This window comes from Vollenhovia emeryi, unplaced genomic scaffold (assembly GCF_000949405.1).
Source record: "Vollenhovia emeryi isolate VEMERY1.0 unplaced genomic scaffold, V.emery_V1.0 DF939123.1, whole genome shotgun sequence".
Taxonomy (NCBI): Eukaryota; Metazoa; Arthropoda; class Insecta; order Hymenoptera; family Formicidae; genus Vollenhovia; species Vollenhovia emeryi.
The window spans coordinates 237,773-250,081 of record NW_011967243.1 but is presented as its reverse complement, the minus strand read 5'-3'; the positions used below and the strand labels follow the sequence as shown (position 1 = coordinate 250,081).

General features: G+C 43.1%; 1 protein-coding gene across 1 annotated transcript in view; it reads right to left on the bottom strand.

Moving 5' to 3' along the window:
- LOC105569550 (prolyl 4-hydroxylase subunit alpha-2) overlaps positions 1-12,309 on the bottom strand; it is an 82,753-nt gene that overhangs the window by 50,055 nt on the left and 20,389 nt on the right. The gene's annotated exons all lie outside the window — the stretch shown is intronic.

Sequence of the window (12,309 nt, the reverse complement as noted above, 5' to 3'; positions counted from 1 at the left end):
ACATTGCGTTAATTGAAGAGGGAGCTCGAGCTATAACAGAGTGCCCCGGAAATGATATTCTGCGATTACAAGAAAGAGAAAAGAACTTTGATATTCAGACCTGTGGAAACACTGCTTCTCCTTTATGTCAATATTACCAATATGGTAACACGTTACTGTCATACTGTTGAAATTGATCGGAAATACTTGAAGAAAGCTTCTATATCTTTAGCTACTTTTTCACGCGTACAATTTTATCGTCAAATTTCGTTGGAAGAGATTCAAGACTATAAACAAGTATCTGAAAATTAAGATTTCTAAAAAATGCGAAGCGTAAAAGTGTACAATTACGTTCCAAATATGTAAAATATTTGGTCTCTTTTCATTGAGGGTTGTTGGCGACATCGTTATCATGTTCGACATTGAATTCGACTTTCGCTCTTAAATAAGCCATCTAAATCCCACGGTCCACCGGCCGTTATCCGCCACGTTATTATGACAGCGACCTATGTCCTCCCTCGCATGCTGATAACGAGGTCTTTCGTGGTCTTAACACGACGTCACCGGATCGATAACCCTCCCCTATCGACTATTCCGCGAGTCTGCCGGTGCATTCCACCGGAAATGACTGCTCCTCGTGCGTGTTCCGGCATTCAGGCAGCCACGGGTGCTGGAAGATTTATCGCGTATTCTCGTGCCGCGATCTCGTTGCCGAACTGGTTAGGCCACAGATCTACGAGCGACCGTTCACGAGCCTCAACCACGCCGTAAAGTGCAACGCTGCACCCTCCGGTCACGCTTCATCGAAACTCCAACAATGTGGGATTATATTGTTAATTAAAGGGAATCCATTGCTGGATCAAATGATAGCCGTTGTTCCTTTCGCGCGTAACACGCTACCGAATTATACAGAGCAATCATAAATTCCCTCTCCGCGTACGGCGAGATATATTTCCCTATTGATCCCAAACTGATTTTTCCTCCAAACAAATATCGTAGTTTCGAATGACTCGCGGAGTATACCGCGTTATATCCATCCGATACTAACATTTTTATTCCACTTTACCTTCCGCCCGCGATAATTTTACGCGGCGAAACGAAGAATGGAATTATCCATGTGTTCTACGATTATGTAAATTAACATTAATTATAGTGTAAATTAATGCATAACCGGCATAAATGCCGTAACGATTTCCGATAGACGGAACTTCCGGGCACAGAGCATTTTAATAAAGATTCGACAGAGAAGGCAAATTAGATAGGTAGAGAGGTTGCTGGGCAAGAGAAGGAAACAACTCCGAATGGCGTCTGTGTGTGTGTGTGTGTGTGTGTTTGGCGCGGCGTCTATTCTTCTGCTATTCGTCTTAAATTCGGCGCAAGATGAGCTTCTCTCGAAAACTTTCAGTTCTTACGACTGATTAACAAACCTACGGAAGCTGAGTCCGCAGACGCCAAAGATATGAAGGCTGATAATACAGATTATTACGCCACCTAAATAAAATTCTTTCCACATGTTTAAATTATTATTTTTGTCGCGCGCGCACACACACACAATATATAAATTCTTTAATATATTTTCAATTTTGATTCTCGTTAATATTGCATAGTATTAAAAATTTTTAATGGAATGTAGTTTTAATGGAATACAGTTGGATCAATATTTTTTTATTCACTACAATTTGCGACAAGCTTCCATTCCCTGATATTAAATTAAAAAATTCAAAATATCAGCTTTAAATTATAAAATCCATTTGAGGGATTAAATAATATTTTCTTGCCTTAAAATTATATAGAGTTTTTGCAATCTAGACGTCACATATAACATATTACTAATGTTTGACGTAGTGAAAAGATTGTACCTACGTTTATAAAGAAATGTATAATTAATATTAAAATCGGGAATTCTCTCTTTCCTCCCTTATGCATGGCACTAGCGACCCAAATGGTGAAATAAGCATGATCGTTCTCACACACTTTCCGTAATGGGAATTCTACGAGTTTCTCTTTCACCCCTCGTTGGCAACCGGCATAAAATGCTGAATTGGCGCCATTCGCGCGTCCAATTTATTATCCGCCACCATCCAACGGATCTCAATCGCAGGCGGGATCCTTTTCTATCAATCGTCGGTCAGATTTTTAAGCTCAAATACTCCCACCCTCCCACTATCGTAACCCATTCTACTATGCCTGCATGTAAGCCCGCGGACTCGACCGGCACCGAATTCCCTCGTATTCCACGGCGATATCGAGCGGTGGGAATAGGGTATCTAGGGATCGTTTGTCAATGCGCCAGCATTATGCGATCGTGCGAAATTTATGGCCGGAAAAAAAATGTGCTGAATTTTAAACGCGTGTGAATTTCTCAGCGACACGCACGATGCCCTCTCGATTCTGATAAAATGTCCCTCGATTCACGATTTTAATCCTAACGACTCTCTTTATCTTGAATAAAAATACCATTAAGAAAATCAACGATCGTTAAAAACAGCGGTCACTTTCACATTTTTGTTTCTATTAAACAATTTCCAAGATACAAATTTCTAACATTTTATGCTGCTCCGTAGAAAAATATTACGATTATATAAATTTGTAAGTTTGAGGCTAGTTGTACTGGGTCCCTAGTTGCGGAGGATCATCCGAATGTGTTAAGAATCCCGTTGGAAAAGCCGCACGGCGACGAGGCGTTAGCCACAGCATTCCGCGTAGTAAAAACGGCGAGTTAATATCCGAAAACTCGAGTTTTCTTCCCTAGCAAATCTCCAGTAATGCGAGCTCGTATCCCGCCCCCGGGCGGCTGGGCTTTCGTAAAGCTCCCAGAAACACTAAAAGGAACTCCGTTATTTTCAAAGTTTTAATGCTCGGTCCAGATCCTCCGCCTATGCGCTCGCTCCTCTTCCCTATCCTCCCTGGTCCTCTCTTTCCATTCTGGACTTTCTGTCTCTTCGGAGAAAACGTCGCGAGAAAGCGCGCAAGATAAATAAGGAGTGGAGGAGAGAGATGCTGAGAGAAAGACACATCCACGACGATAATACGTACAAAGTGTACCGAAGCGCGCCGCCCCGCCACGCCACGCGCCATCCGTATTTCTTTCGACTTTCCTCCCCTCCGAATGCAAGCCTAGAGCGCAGTGTCACTTCCGGTAGCGCGGAAACTCATTTTCCGCATCGGCGATCCTCGAGATTGTCGCGATGCGTAGAGCGGAGAACGAGACAGACAGCTAACTACCTTCCCCGCGCATTCTCGCAACGTGACGACTCCGGCCGTTTTATGTTACGGGCTGGGGGTTGATAAAAATTCATGAAACGAGTTTTTATGCATCGGTCCGAGGTCCATCGCGGAATTTCGACCAACGTTCGCGGTGAACAAGAGAAAAGAGAGAATAAAACAATTAGTCGCCCTTATAGTCGCGGGATTGCAGCGAGCAATTTTTATTCTCCTCCCTCCCTTATCCAAGTCTCTTCTTACGGAGCTGGCTTAGTCTCGTCACATAGCGAGTGCTCCATTATTAATATGAGACATGGTGCAGTGCCATTATCGAAAAATATTACGAAAATGTTGCGAGGCATACAAACACACAGATTTGCATCAAAATGAGAGAAAACATATTTCAATGTTCATAAATTATCATGTGATGTATGAAGATTAATTTTAAAATATTCATGTATAAATAACAATATGTTTCACTGGATAATAAGAATGTTTCTACAAAACTTTAATTACGTTCAACTTGGTCGCCGCGGTGACAAAAAGGTTTTTAAAATCATCAACGTTTAAAAGTGAGGCAGTATTTACCGCCTCACAGTGCAGATTCAAACTATTTATCTGTTGTTTAATTCTGAGAAAAATTCGACGAGAAAATGAGAGTGAAGATTGCTTGAGACGATAGTTCGTCCCCTGGCGAGTGCACGCTTATGTATCACGCGTGTTCTGTAAATTCCGGTAATACCACTGAGGAACTGTTAGTCAAATCGAATCTGATCGTGTTACTTTCGCGACCGCACGACCTCAGGGCGTTGTTACTCTTGTCGCGGATCGCGTCTTATCGATATCTCTGACCCCGATAAATCGAGAACAAGAATCCCCAGTCTCCTTTCCCGCTCGTCTACTGAAACTCACATGCGGCGTACGGGCAGTAAATCAACGCGGAGGACCATAAAAAAAAAAGAAGAAGAAGAAATGGTTCGAATTCTGAAAAATTACCATCAGCATGTACGTGTCTTCTGTACTCGATATATATATCGAATAACGGAAAGAAATATTTTTCAACATTACCTATACGATTACAAATTCTTTGTGCAATCAAAGTCGAAAACTTATTTCTCTTGTACGGGAATTCAAAATTTTGTTGCAAGTTATTATTTCAATTGCGTGAACAAAGTACACGTTTCAAAAGCATTAATTAAAGGTATATTAAAGCGTAGACAAACGTAAAATTATAACTCCCACGAGCCACTTTTTTTCATGCGCTGATTCCGCATAAAATTCACATCCATTGCAACACGCCGACGTGCCCGACGAAAAATTAAAATTAATTTTAATTCTCCCTCATCCGCCGGTCTCCCTAAGTTTTTAATATTCGGTTTGAATGTAGCGAATATTTTTCCACACATTCGATACTTTGAATGCATTCGTATGTCGTCCGTCAGACAAAACTCTGCCAAAAACGAGGATAAATATAGACATCTGTATTGCCGAGCATCTAATTATTACTTTTCATATCCCGTGCTTTTCGCTTGAAATGCGTTTCTCCACCGACCGACGCGTAACATCAAAAAACAGAGGTATGCTAAATGAGATCCCCTCATTACGCACAAATCATTTTGTTTCGTCCAAGTTATTTTCATTCCGCGTATACGATTTCATTAAACAGAACATATATTAACCAACAACCGCACAAGAGGTAAATTCAACATTTATCACCAAACATAAAACGCGATAATTATTCTTGAATTACGCAATAATGCTGTTGCAATGTTAATAAAACTCTCGTCTCTACCGCGTGCCCGATAACAATCGTGAAATTCATCTTATTTTGGCAAGTTCTGTGTCTATCATTGTTTCGGGTAAAACTACAATTACGCGGACGAAAGTACAACGGGAGAAATCTGTTCGTTTTTCTTCTCGAATTGGATGCTTTCAGCGTGCCATTTTGTACTGCGGCGTAACAAAATTTCTTGTCGTAAAGTGCCTGTACGTTAAGGTTGGGTGGGCCTGACTTTATAGGTAGCTACACACAAGGCACTTATCCAGGGCAACAAGAGGAAAAAGAGCACCTCTGAAGAAGCAATTAACGAGTTTTTTAATATTTAATCGCCGCGCGCGTACGTTGACATAATCAATTTTCTCTGGTAAAAAAAATCAAATTCATTGTACTTAAAACAGTAGCCGCGAGAATATTATTACTTTTATAAATTCATGCCCTGAAAGACAATTAATTATTCACGAATGTGCAGCAGCGGAATTGAGACGCCAACTAAATTAAACTGCAAAATGTGGCTGTATCCAAATTGTGGTAGCGATCAAAATATAATGAATATTAAAAGTTTTATATTTATCGCGCGTGTCGAATAATCATAAATAATGAATTCTATCCAAATAATAAGATAATAAATAACAAAATATTCACCCCACGGTAACTCCGCCATTACCCGATGCCTCCCAGGCCTTCATCTCCTTCTCTCAAAGCATTCACACAATAATCACTCGCGAAAACGCGGTTAATTACGATCGCGTGGCACTTTGCGCGGCACTTATCGCACGCGACAAGCACTTTGCTGCATAGCAACTGAATAATAATGCGAGATGTCGCAGAAGTTAGTAAATCGTATGGTATGACCATCACTAATTCTAATAATTCTAACAATCACGCCCGTAGCCATTATTATATTTATCGCGCGATTCCGAAAAAGTAACATGATAGATATACTGTAGTAAGTAGCATCGCGCTACCGTTCGCTCGGGTGCCATTCATCAAACCTTGCGCGAACACCGAGAGCCGAAACAGTACCAAGGCCAAGATCATGTGTATCTGCTTGTTAGATGTTACCGCTTCGATAATAACTACAATTTTACAATGCAAAGTCATGTTGCATATTCTGTTCCTTGTGTTCTAAACTGATTGCGATGAATGGGTAACTCATTACAGTTATTATACGACACATGATTACACGATGGCCCATTATACAATACATAATTACACGATAGCCGTTCCGTAATGAATTTAACTGAAAAAGAAGCGCTTTTGTGTCCGTTGAAAATTGAGATAATGCATTAATGTAATAATATCGTATTATACCAATATATTAATAATATTATTGATAAGATATATAAATAATTATTTTACTCTGAAGAATAACTACTATTATAAAAATATAGAATCTATTGTGAGAAAAGCCATAAAAGATGTAACACACATTTTTGTGCATTACCAATAACTTTGTGATAAAAATATGTCATTGTAATTCACGGCTTTAGACTCGCGTTGTATTATCGGGTAAAATGTATAACGTTCTACGGATTTCTATCTATAGGACATTACGTAATATTGCTACGATACTGGAAGGCAAGGAAGAATCGGGGCAGGACGGAAGTGGAATAGTGGGAAGCGATGTGGAAGTCACGTAGGCCGCTTTGGTCCGACGATGATGATGGAGGCCGTTGCTGCTGCTGTAGCAGTCGTCGAGACATCGCTGAATTATCGCAAAGTTTCCGACAGTGCCGGAATACGAATGAATATGGGTACCGAGAATATCGCGTGGTACATTCATGGCGAATGGACATCCAGGCGGAAAATAGTTGGCGAATTCATGAACGGCGGTTCATTTTATTCTACCTTGAAGAAACGTATCGTTAACCAATCAACGAAACTCTCTCACCAATATTTCACCAACTAACTTTCGACGGTTTCGACGACGAGAGTCGAACGGGTGTTACAAAGTGCCACGGGCGTCCAAATCACATTTCTCGCTTTTGTTTTAATTTTAGAACATCATATACCTACGTAGGATCTACCTGACCCGAGCCTTTAGAAAGCGCGGTGAAATCTTGGCGATATTTACAGAAAATCAGGGGGTACCGCGATCGTCAACTTGGAAAGTATCTAAATAGCAATTTCTCGCTCTAACATCATTTGAAGATTTTAACAAGTTTTATTTACGATTGAAGCTAAGTAAACTGAAATTCAAGTTTTGATGAGCACGACAGATCGTTTGAAAATATATTTTCTCGGAGAATTACTTGTCAATTCTAATGAATATTTAATTTCGTAAGTTATAATTACGATTCTTTGCTTTTAATTTAGGCATTCGCGACAATAAATGTTTCTGTTTGAAAAGTACTGAAAGGATAATTTGAGAAATATTATCACACAGAAATTTCTTCAGACGACAAGACTGAATGGCAAAGACGACGCGTGATGCACGTAAGCGTAACATAACACGCCGAGTGACGTGGCAACGAGTGTATGGAACTCAAAGCGCAGAGGAAGCCGCGCGTGGGTGCAACGATTGGATTAATTTATCGCTCGGCAGCGGTATACAGCCTCCCAAGATCCGAAAAGGGAACGACGACGCATCGCGCGACGTTTCTATAGACTACATACAATATACGAAACAAGAATAGCTTCGGAAGATGATACCTTAAATAGAAATATTTACGTCTTTCTGTTAGCTTGCCCTTCGCATAATAAAATATTCTAGTACTAAAACATTCAAGTGCATTCGTGTATAGTTCCACGGCTGAAATTTCAGTGTCACTATAATCATAAATTGCAGTTCTATGCGCTAAATAGTAATTTGGAACAATAAACTTGCACAAATTCTCTCTGTAGGCACAAACGGAACAAGAACAATACATTCAACATTTCTTTTCTCAAGCTCAAATATCCTCAACTTTTCTTACTCGAGACTCGATAACTGTTCAAGTATTTTATATTTACGACTCTATTCAAAGTATAAATTTATACGAACGTCGGCCAACGTGAATTCATCTAGCGAACGGTGGAATCACTTGAGATTCCCGGCATGCCATGCAAGTTCGCACTCGTCGACGCGTTTGCAAATTCAACACCGCGCCTTTTCGGTCACTCGGGTTCTCCAGACATTTGTTCGTCATTCTTGCGCGATTTCGCATGCCGTAGGTCCGTGCGTGCGCGAGGGACACGCGTTATCGTAATCTGTTTGCCGAGCGTATCGTCGTGCCTCCTCGTCTCTTTCGTGCGCTGGCATAACGTAATCTTCACCTCGCCTTTCCGGTCACGTCGAAGTCGGGGGAGGAAAAAAAGGAGAGAATTCGAAAACAGCGGACGCACCTCCAGTCATACGACGTTACTCGATGCTCCTGGAGATTGAAAATTCCGTTTCGCTGTTCGTCACCGTGTTTCGTCAATTCAAAAGCCGGGTATAAGTACGCAACTTTCGATGCCTACTAATGCCCCAAAAATGCCCTCAGCGGTTTACCCTTCGGCCGCTGATGATTGTTCTTAGCCGACGGTGTGTCAATAGAGCGATGTGATTTGAAAAACGATACTGTGCTCAATCACGACAGAGATTTTCTACGAAGCAGCGTGTCACTAAATGAATTAGAGATTATCACTTGGACAAATTGGGCGTCTCAGCGAGGTCGGCAAGTCGGCATTAGCGTGGATGCACTTTCACGAGTAGCCATTTAATTGAAAGCCCAGCCGGATGACTTTCGAGCGTTATATCATTCGATTACGCATATTAAAGTGACGGATCGACGGCGGTAAACAACGCAACGCGACACAGCGGCTGCGTGCATACCAGTCGCGACGCTGCAGGCTGCCGCTGGCCGATATTACATTTGATCCGATATCGCATTTCATCCAATTACGGGTGCACTCTAATTTACACCTCTCTGTATGTCCACTCGCCAGCAAGCCAACAAAAACCGGCCTTGTGGCGGCCGCGAAATGAACTATCGATTTTGCATTAGTTATATAACGCGCTGGCGAAGCTCACGACGACAGTTTCGCGCTCTGACACGTATGTTTCGGTAAACACAGCAGGATAGATCGGCACCGACCATTCCCGACGACGAGTGCAACAGCCAATACCAACACCGGACTGACGTTGTCAGTAGATTGCACTTGAATAAACGTCAGACATTCTTATATATGCGCGGAAACGGCCAATACTATTGTAATCTAGTGTCAGGTAATTCAGACCGCCGCGCCGGCAGTTGACTCGCGCTTGTATACCATTATTTCCTTTTTCCAATTCATTTCATCTTTTCCGCAAAAGTTTTTTCTTTTTATTTCGCGTCGGTCGACACCCTTTCGCCAAGTATCGCGCAGTCGACGAGGATTGGCGAGTTTCCTGCGAATTAAAGCACGCTCGACAGCGTGCCAAGTTTAACCGGATGTGCGTGAGCAAACAAAGATAACTATATCGATGCTCGGCCAAAACGCGGGCAGAGCAATGCAGCAGAAAGGTATTACGAGAGAAGAGAAAGAGAGAGAGCGAGAGAGAGGCCTGTCAGTGAGATAATATTTATTATCCCGCGGCGTCGTTACCGTCGACGATTATACGCCAGTTAAAATCCGAAATTACGAGCCGCGGCCCTCGATGGAGGAAAACAGGAACTGTATGCTCCCGGTAATGGAATGCGCCAAGTTAAATTGGTGGCGCGAGAGCAACGTGAACGTTTTTCCACGGCGGGACGGGCGGACGGGCCGCGCGAGAATAAAACCACTCGCTCGCATGCGAAGCGATTGGTGAAACGGCGGCGTGTTTACCGCCCCGATAAATCGATATGTTGATTGGTACGTTGATTAATATGCGGTGCACCGGAATCCGCGGCCTCAACTTCAACACCGAGTTTCCTCTGATGAGTTTCGCGTCGACTTTTCGCTAGGCTCTGTGTTCGGCGCTCTTAATATTCGGTGTTAAATATAATCACGATACAATCATGTAAATTCGCAGGTACGTCGGGTTTATATGTCGTTTCAGCCGCTCGTTCAAACTTGATTTTCTATTAAAAATAAAAGTACCTCGATTCTCCAATTATACAACATTACTTTCGGAGCAATTACGTACAGTTATTCTTTCTTCTTGCTCTTATCTCTCGGGATAAATCAGCATTTGTTACCGTAAATAATTGCGGAATTGAAAATCTTTCATACATCACTTTTTCATTACTTTTAATGGAGGCCGATGGAAAGTAAATTGTTCCAATATACACATTTGGAGAAACCTCCAAGTTCTTCTCTCGCCATTTACCCTTGGAGAAAAACGTACGGTTCTAATTACTTTTTCCCACTCCGCGGAACGTCCTTTCAGCGCGTTCGTTTTTCTCTTCATTCCCGGCGGAGGACACGATTTGTACGTCAATTACAATTCTCACGCGCGATAAGATTGCGCGCGTATTCATCATCGGGCCGCGTCGTGAAATCCGCGCGGAAAGATGCGTCAAAAACGGGGATGAGAATGCGTCCACAAGGCCATATATGCGTATCCGGGCGGTAAAGAAGAAAAGAAAGAGAGGGCGAAAAAAAAGGGCGGAAGGGTGGAAACTGGTGGGCGAAACATTTGTCAATGTTGCACCCCTTACCTCGGCCGAGAGAAAGAGAGGTAGGAAGGAGGAAGAGGAAAAGAAACGTCGGTCATATACACGCGAACGGTGTGTACGCGCACACTCCACGTACGGTACAGGGCTTTTCAACGAGGTCCCTTGAAATATGGGATCCGCTGGACAAAGCGGGACCCTCTCACCCTCTCTCTTTCTCTCTCGGTCCCGCGGGACCTCCTGATAACCCTCGAAAGTGAATGTAGTCTGGCGCTCAGGCTCAGGCCTGAGGGAGAGAGAGCAAAACATCGCGTGTGCGGCGCAGCCTCCGGGGAACAGTCAGCAGCGGCGTCGACCGGATGTGATATATACCGCGCGTCTGGCCCGCCCGCTATTTTTCCGCGGCAATCGGTTACTTCCATGGGAAATTAACCGCCGTTTCTCCTTTTTCCTTTCGATCCAAGTCGCCGCCACCACCATCATGGTGACCCGATGCGACCGGACTGTGGGCTTTACAATGGCCGCTTTTGTTTCCGGCCATTGTCGATACCTTCCGGTTAAGCTAGCGATCCAGCGGCCGCGCAAATCGGATCGGGGCCTGTGCCAACAATGAACGCTATTTAGCCGCTAATTTAGTACGCGGGGCCCCTGCCGCCAATATCACGGGAGATTACGTCCAAGCCCTGAGACAAGGCGCGAACGAAAGCTTTCCACCATCGTTTTCATCGACAGAATTCGTCATTTGCAACATTCGAAATCGCCTTTGATATCGGCGTGTCTTTTTAATTTTACAAAATGTATCAGTACAATGGCGCGCGTTGTCAAGCGAGAACATTTCGTCAGCTCTCTTCCTCTTTCCTTTTTCCCCCCATTTTTTTTCTCTTTCGTTTGCCTCGGGCGAGAAAACGGCGACGTCGAGAGCAGAGGAGGTAGGAGGGCACGAAAAAGGAGGCAGTTTCTCGTTGCAAGATTTACGACGTCCAAGTATCGGCGAGAGGGCGAACGAACGCGGAGCCTCGAGGAGTTTTCCCCGGTTCGAATCGCTGGAAAATCGACGGTGACGCCGACGACGAGAGTGTCCCCTGTATCTATTTTGCCGTCCGTCCGTCCGTCCGTTCGTTCACTCGTTCCTTCCTTCCTCCGGCAATGGCGAAGGTCGTTCACGAGCGCGCGCGAGGTTAATTTTTAAAGTTCCAGACGAACGAAATGACCGGGGACTCACGTTTCGAGCTCGTGCTCGATTTCACGAGAAACGGGATTATTGATTGTTCGCAATCGCTCACCCGATTCAAGCTTCGTGGAAGTAGAGAGACCGTGAGTTAGTGATTTCAGATCAAATCAGAACCTAGTCTATGTAAGTATGATTTATAAATTATCCTATAACATACATTGGAAAATCAGGAAAGTGCGGACTATTAATGATCAATTAAACGTCACGAAAACTCCCGTCGACAAGGAAGGTCCATTTCAAACTCGAGAAATCTGGTCTTCAAATTACAAATTTATGTCTGACATAATACGAATTTCCTTCATGTTTTTCCCTACAAGTTATATGGAATATATATCGTTAAGTTGAAAAGAACTTTGAGTTTTCTGCATAAAAATCTTTCAATTAACGACTTTACATAATAAATTTGCAAATATCAAGAATTGAGAACGAAATCCACTGCACGTTTACCGGTAGGAGAAATACCAACGTTCCATAAACACGCGTCTGAGGAGTTGGATATCGCACAACGTGGTATCTATTCATGCAGTTAGGAGAGAAAATCCACAACGTATCTGCCGCTAGTCAGCTCACATTTC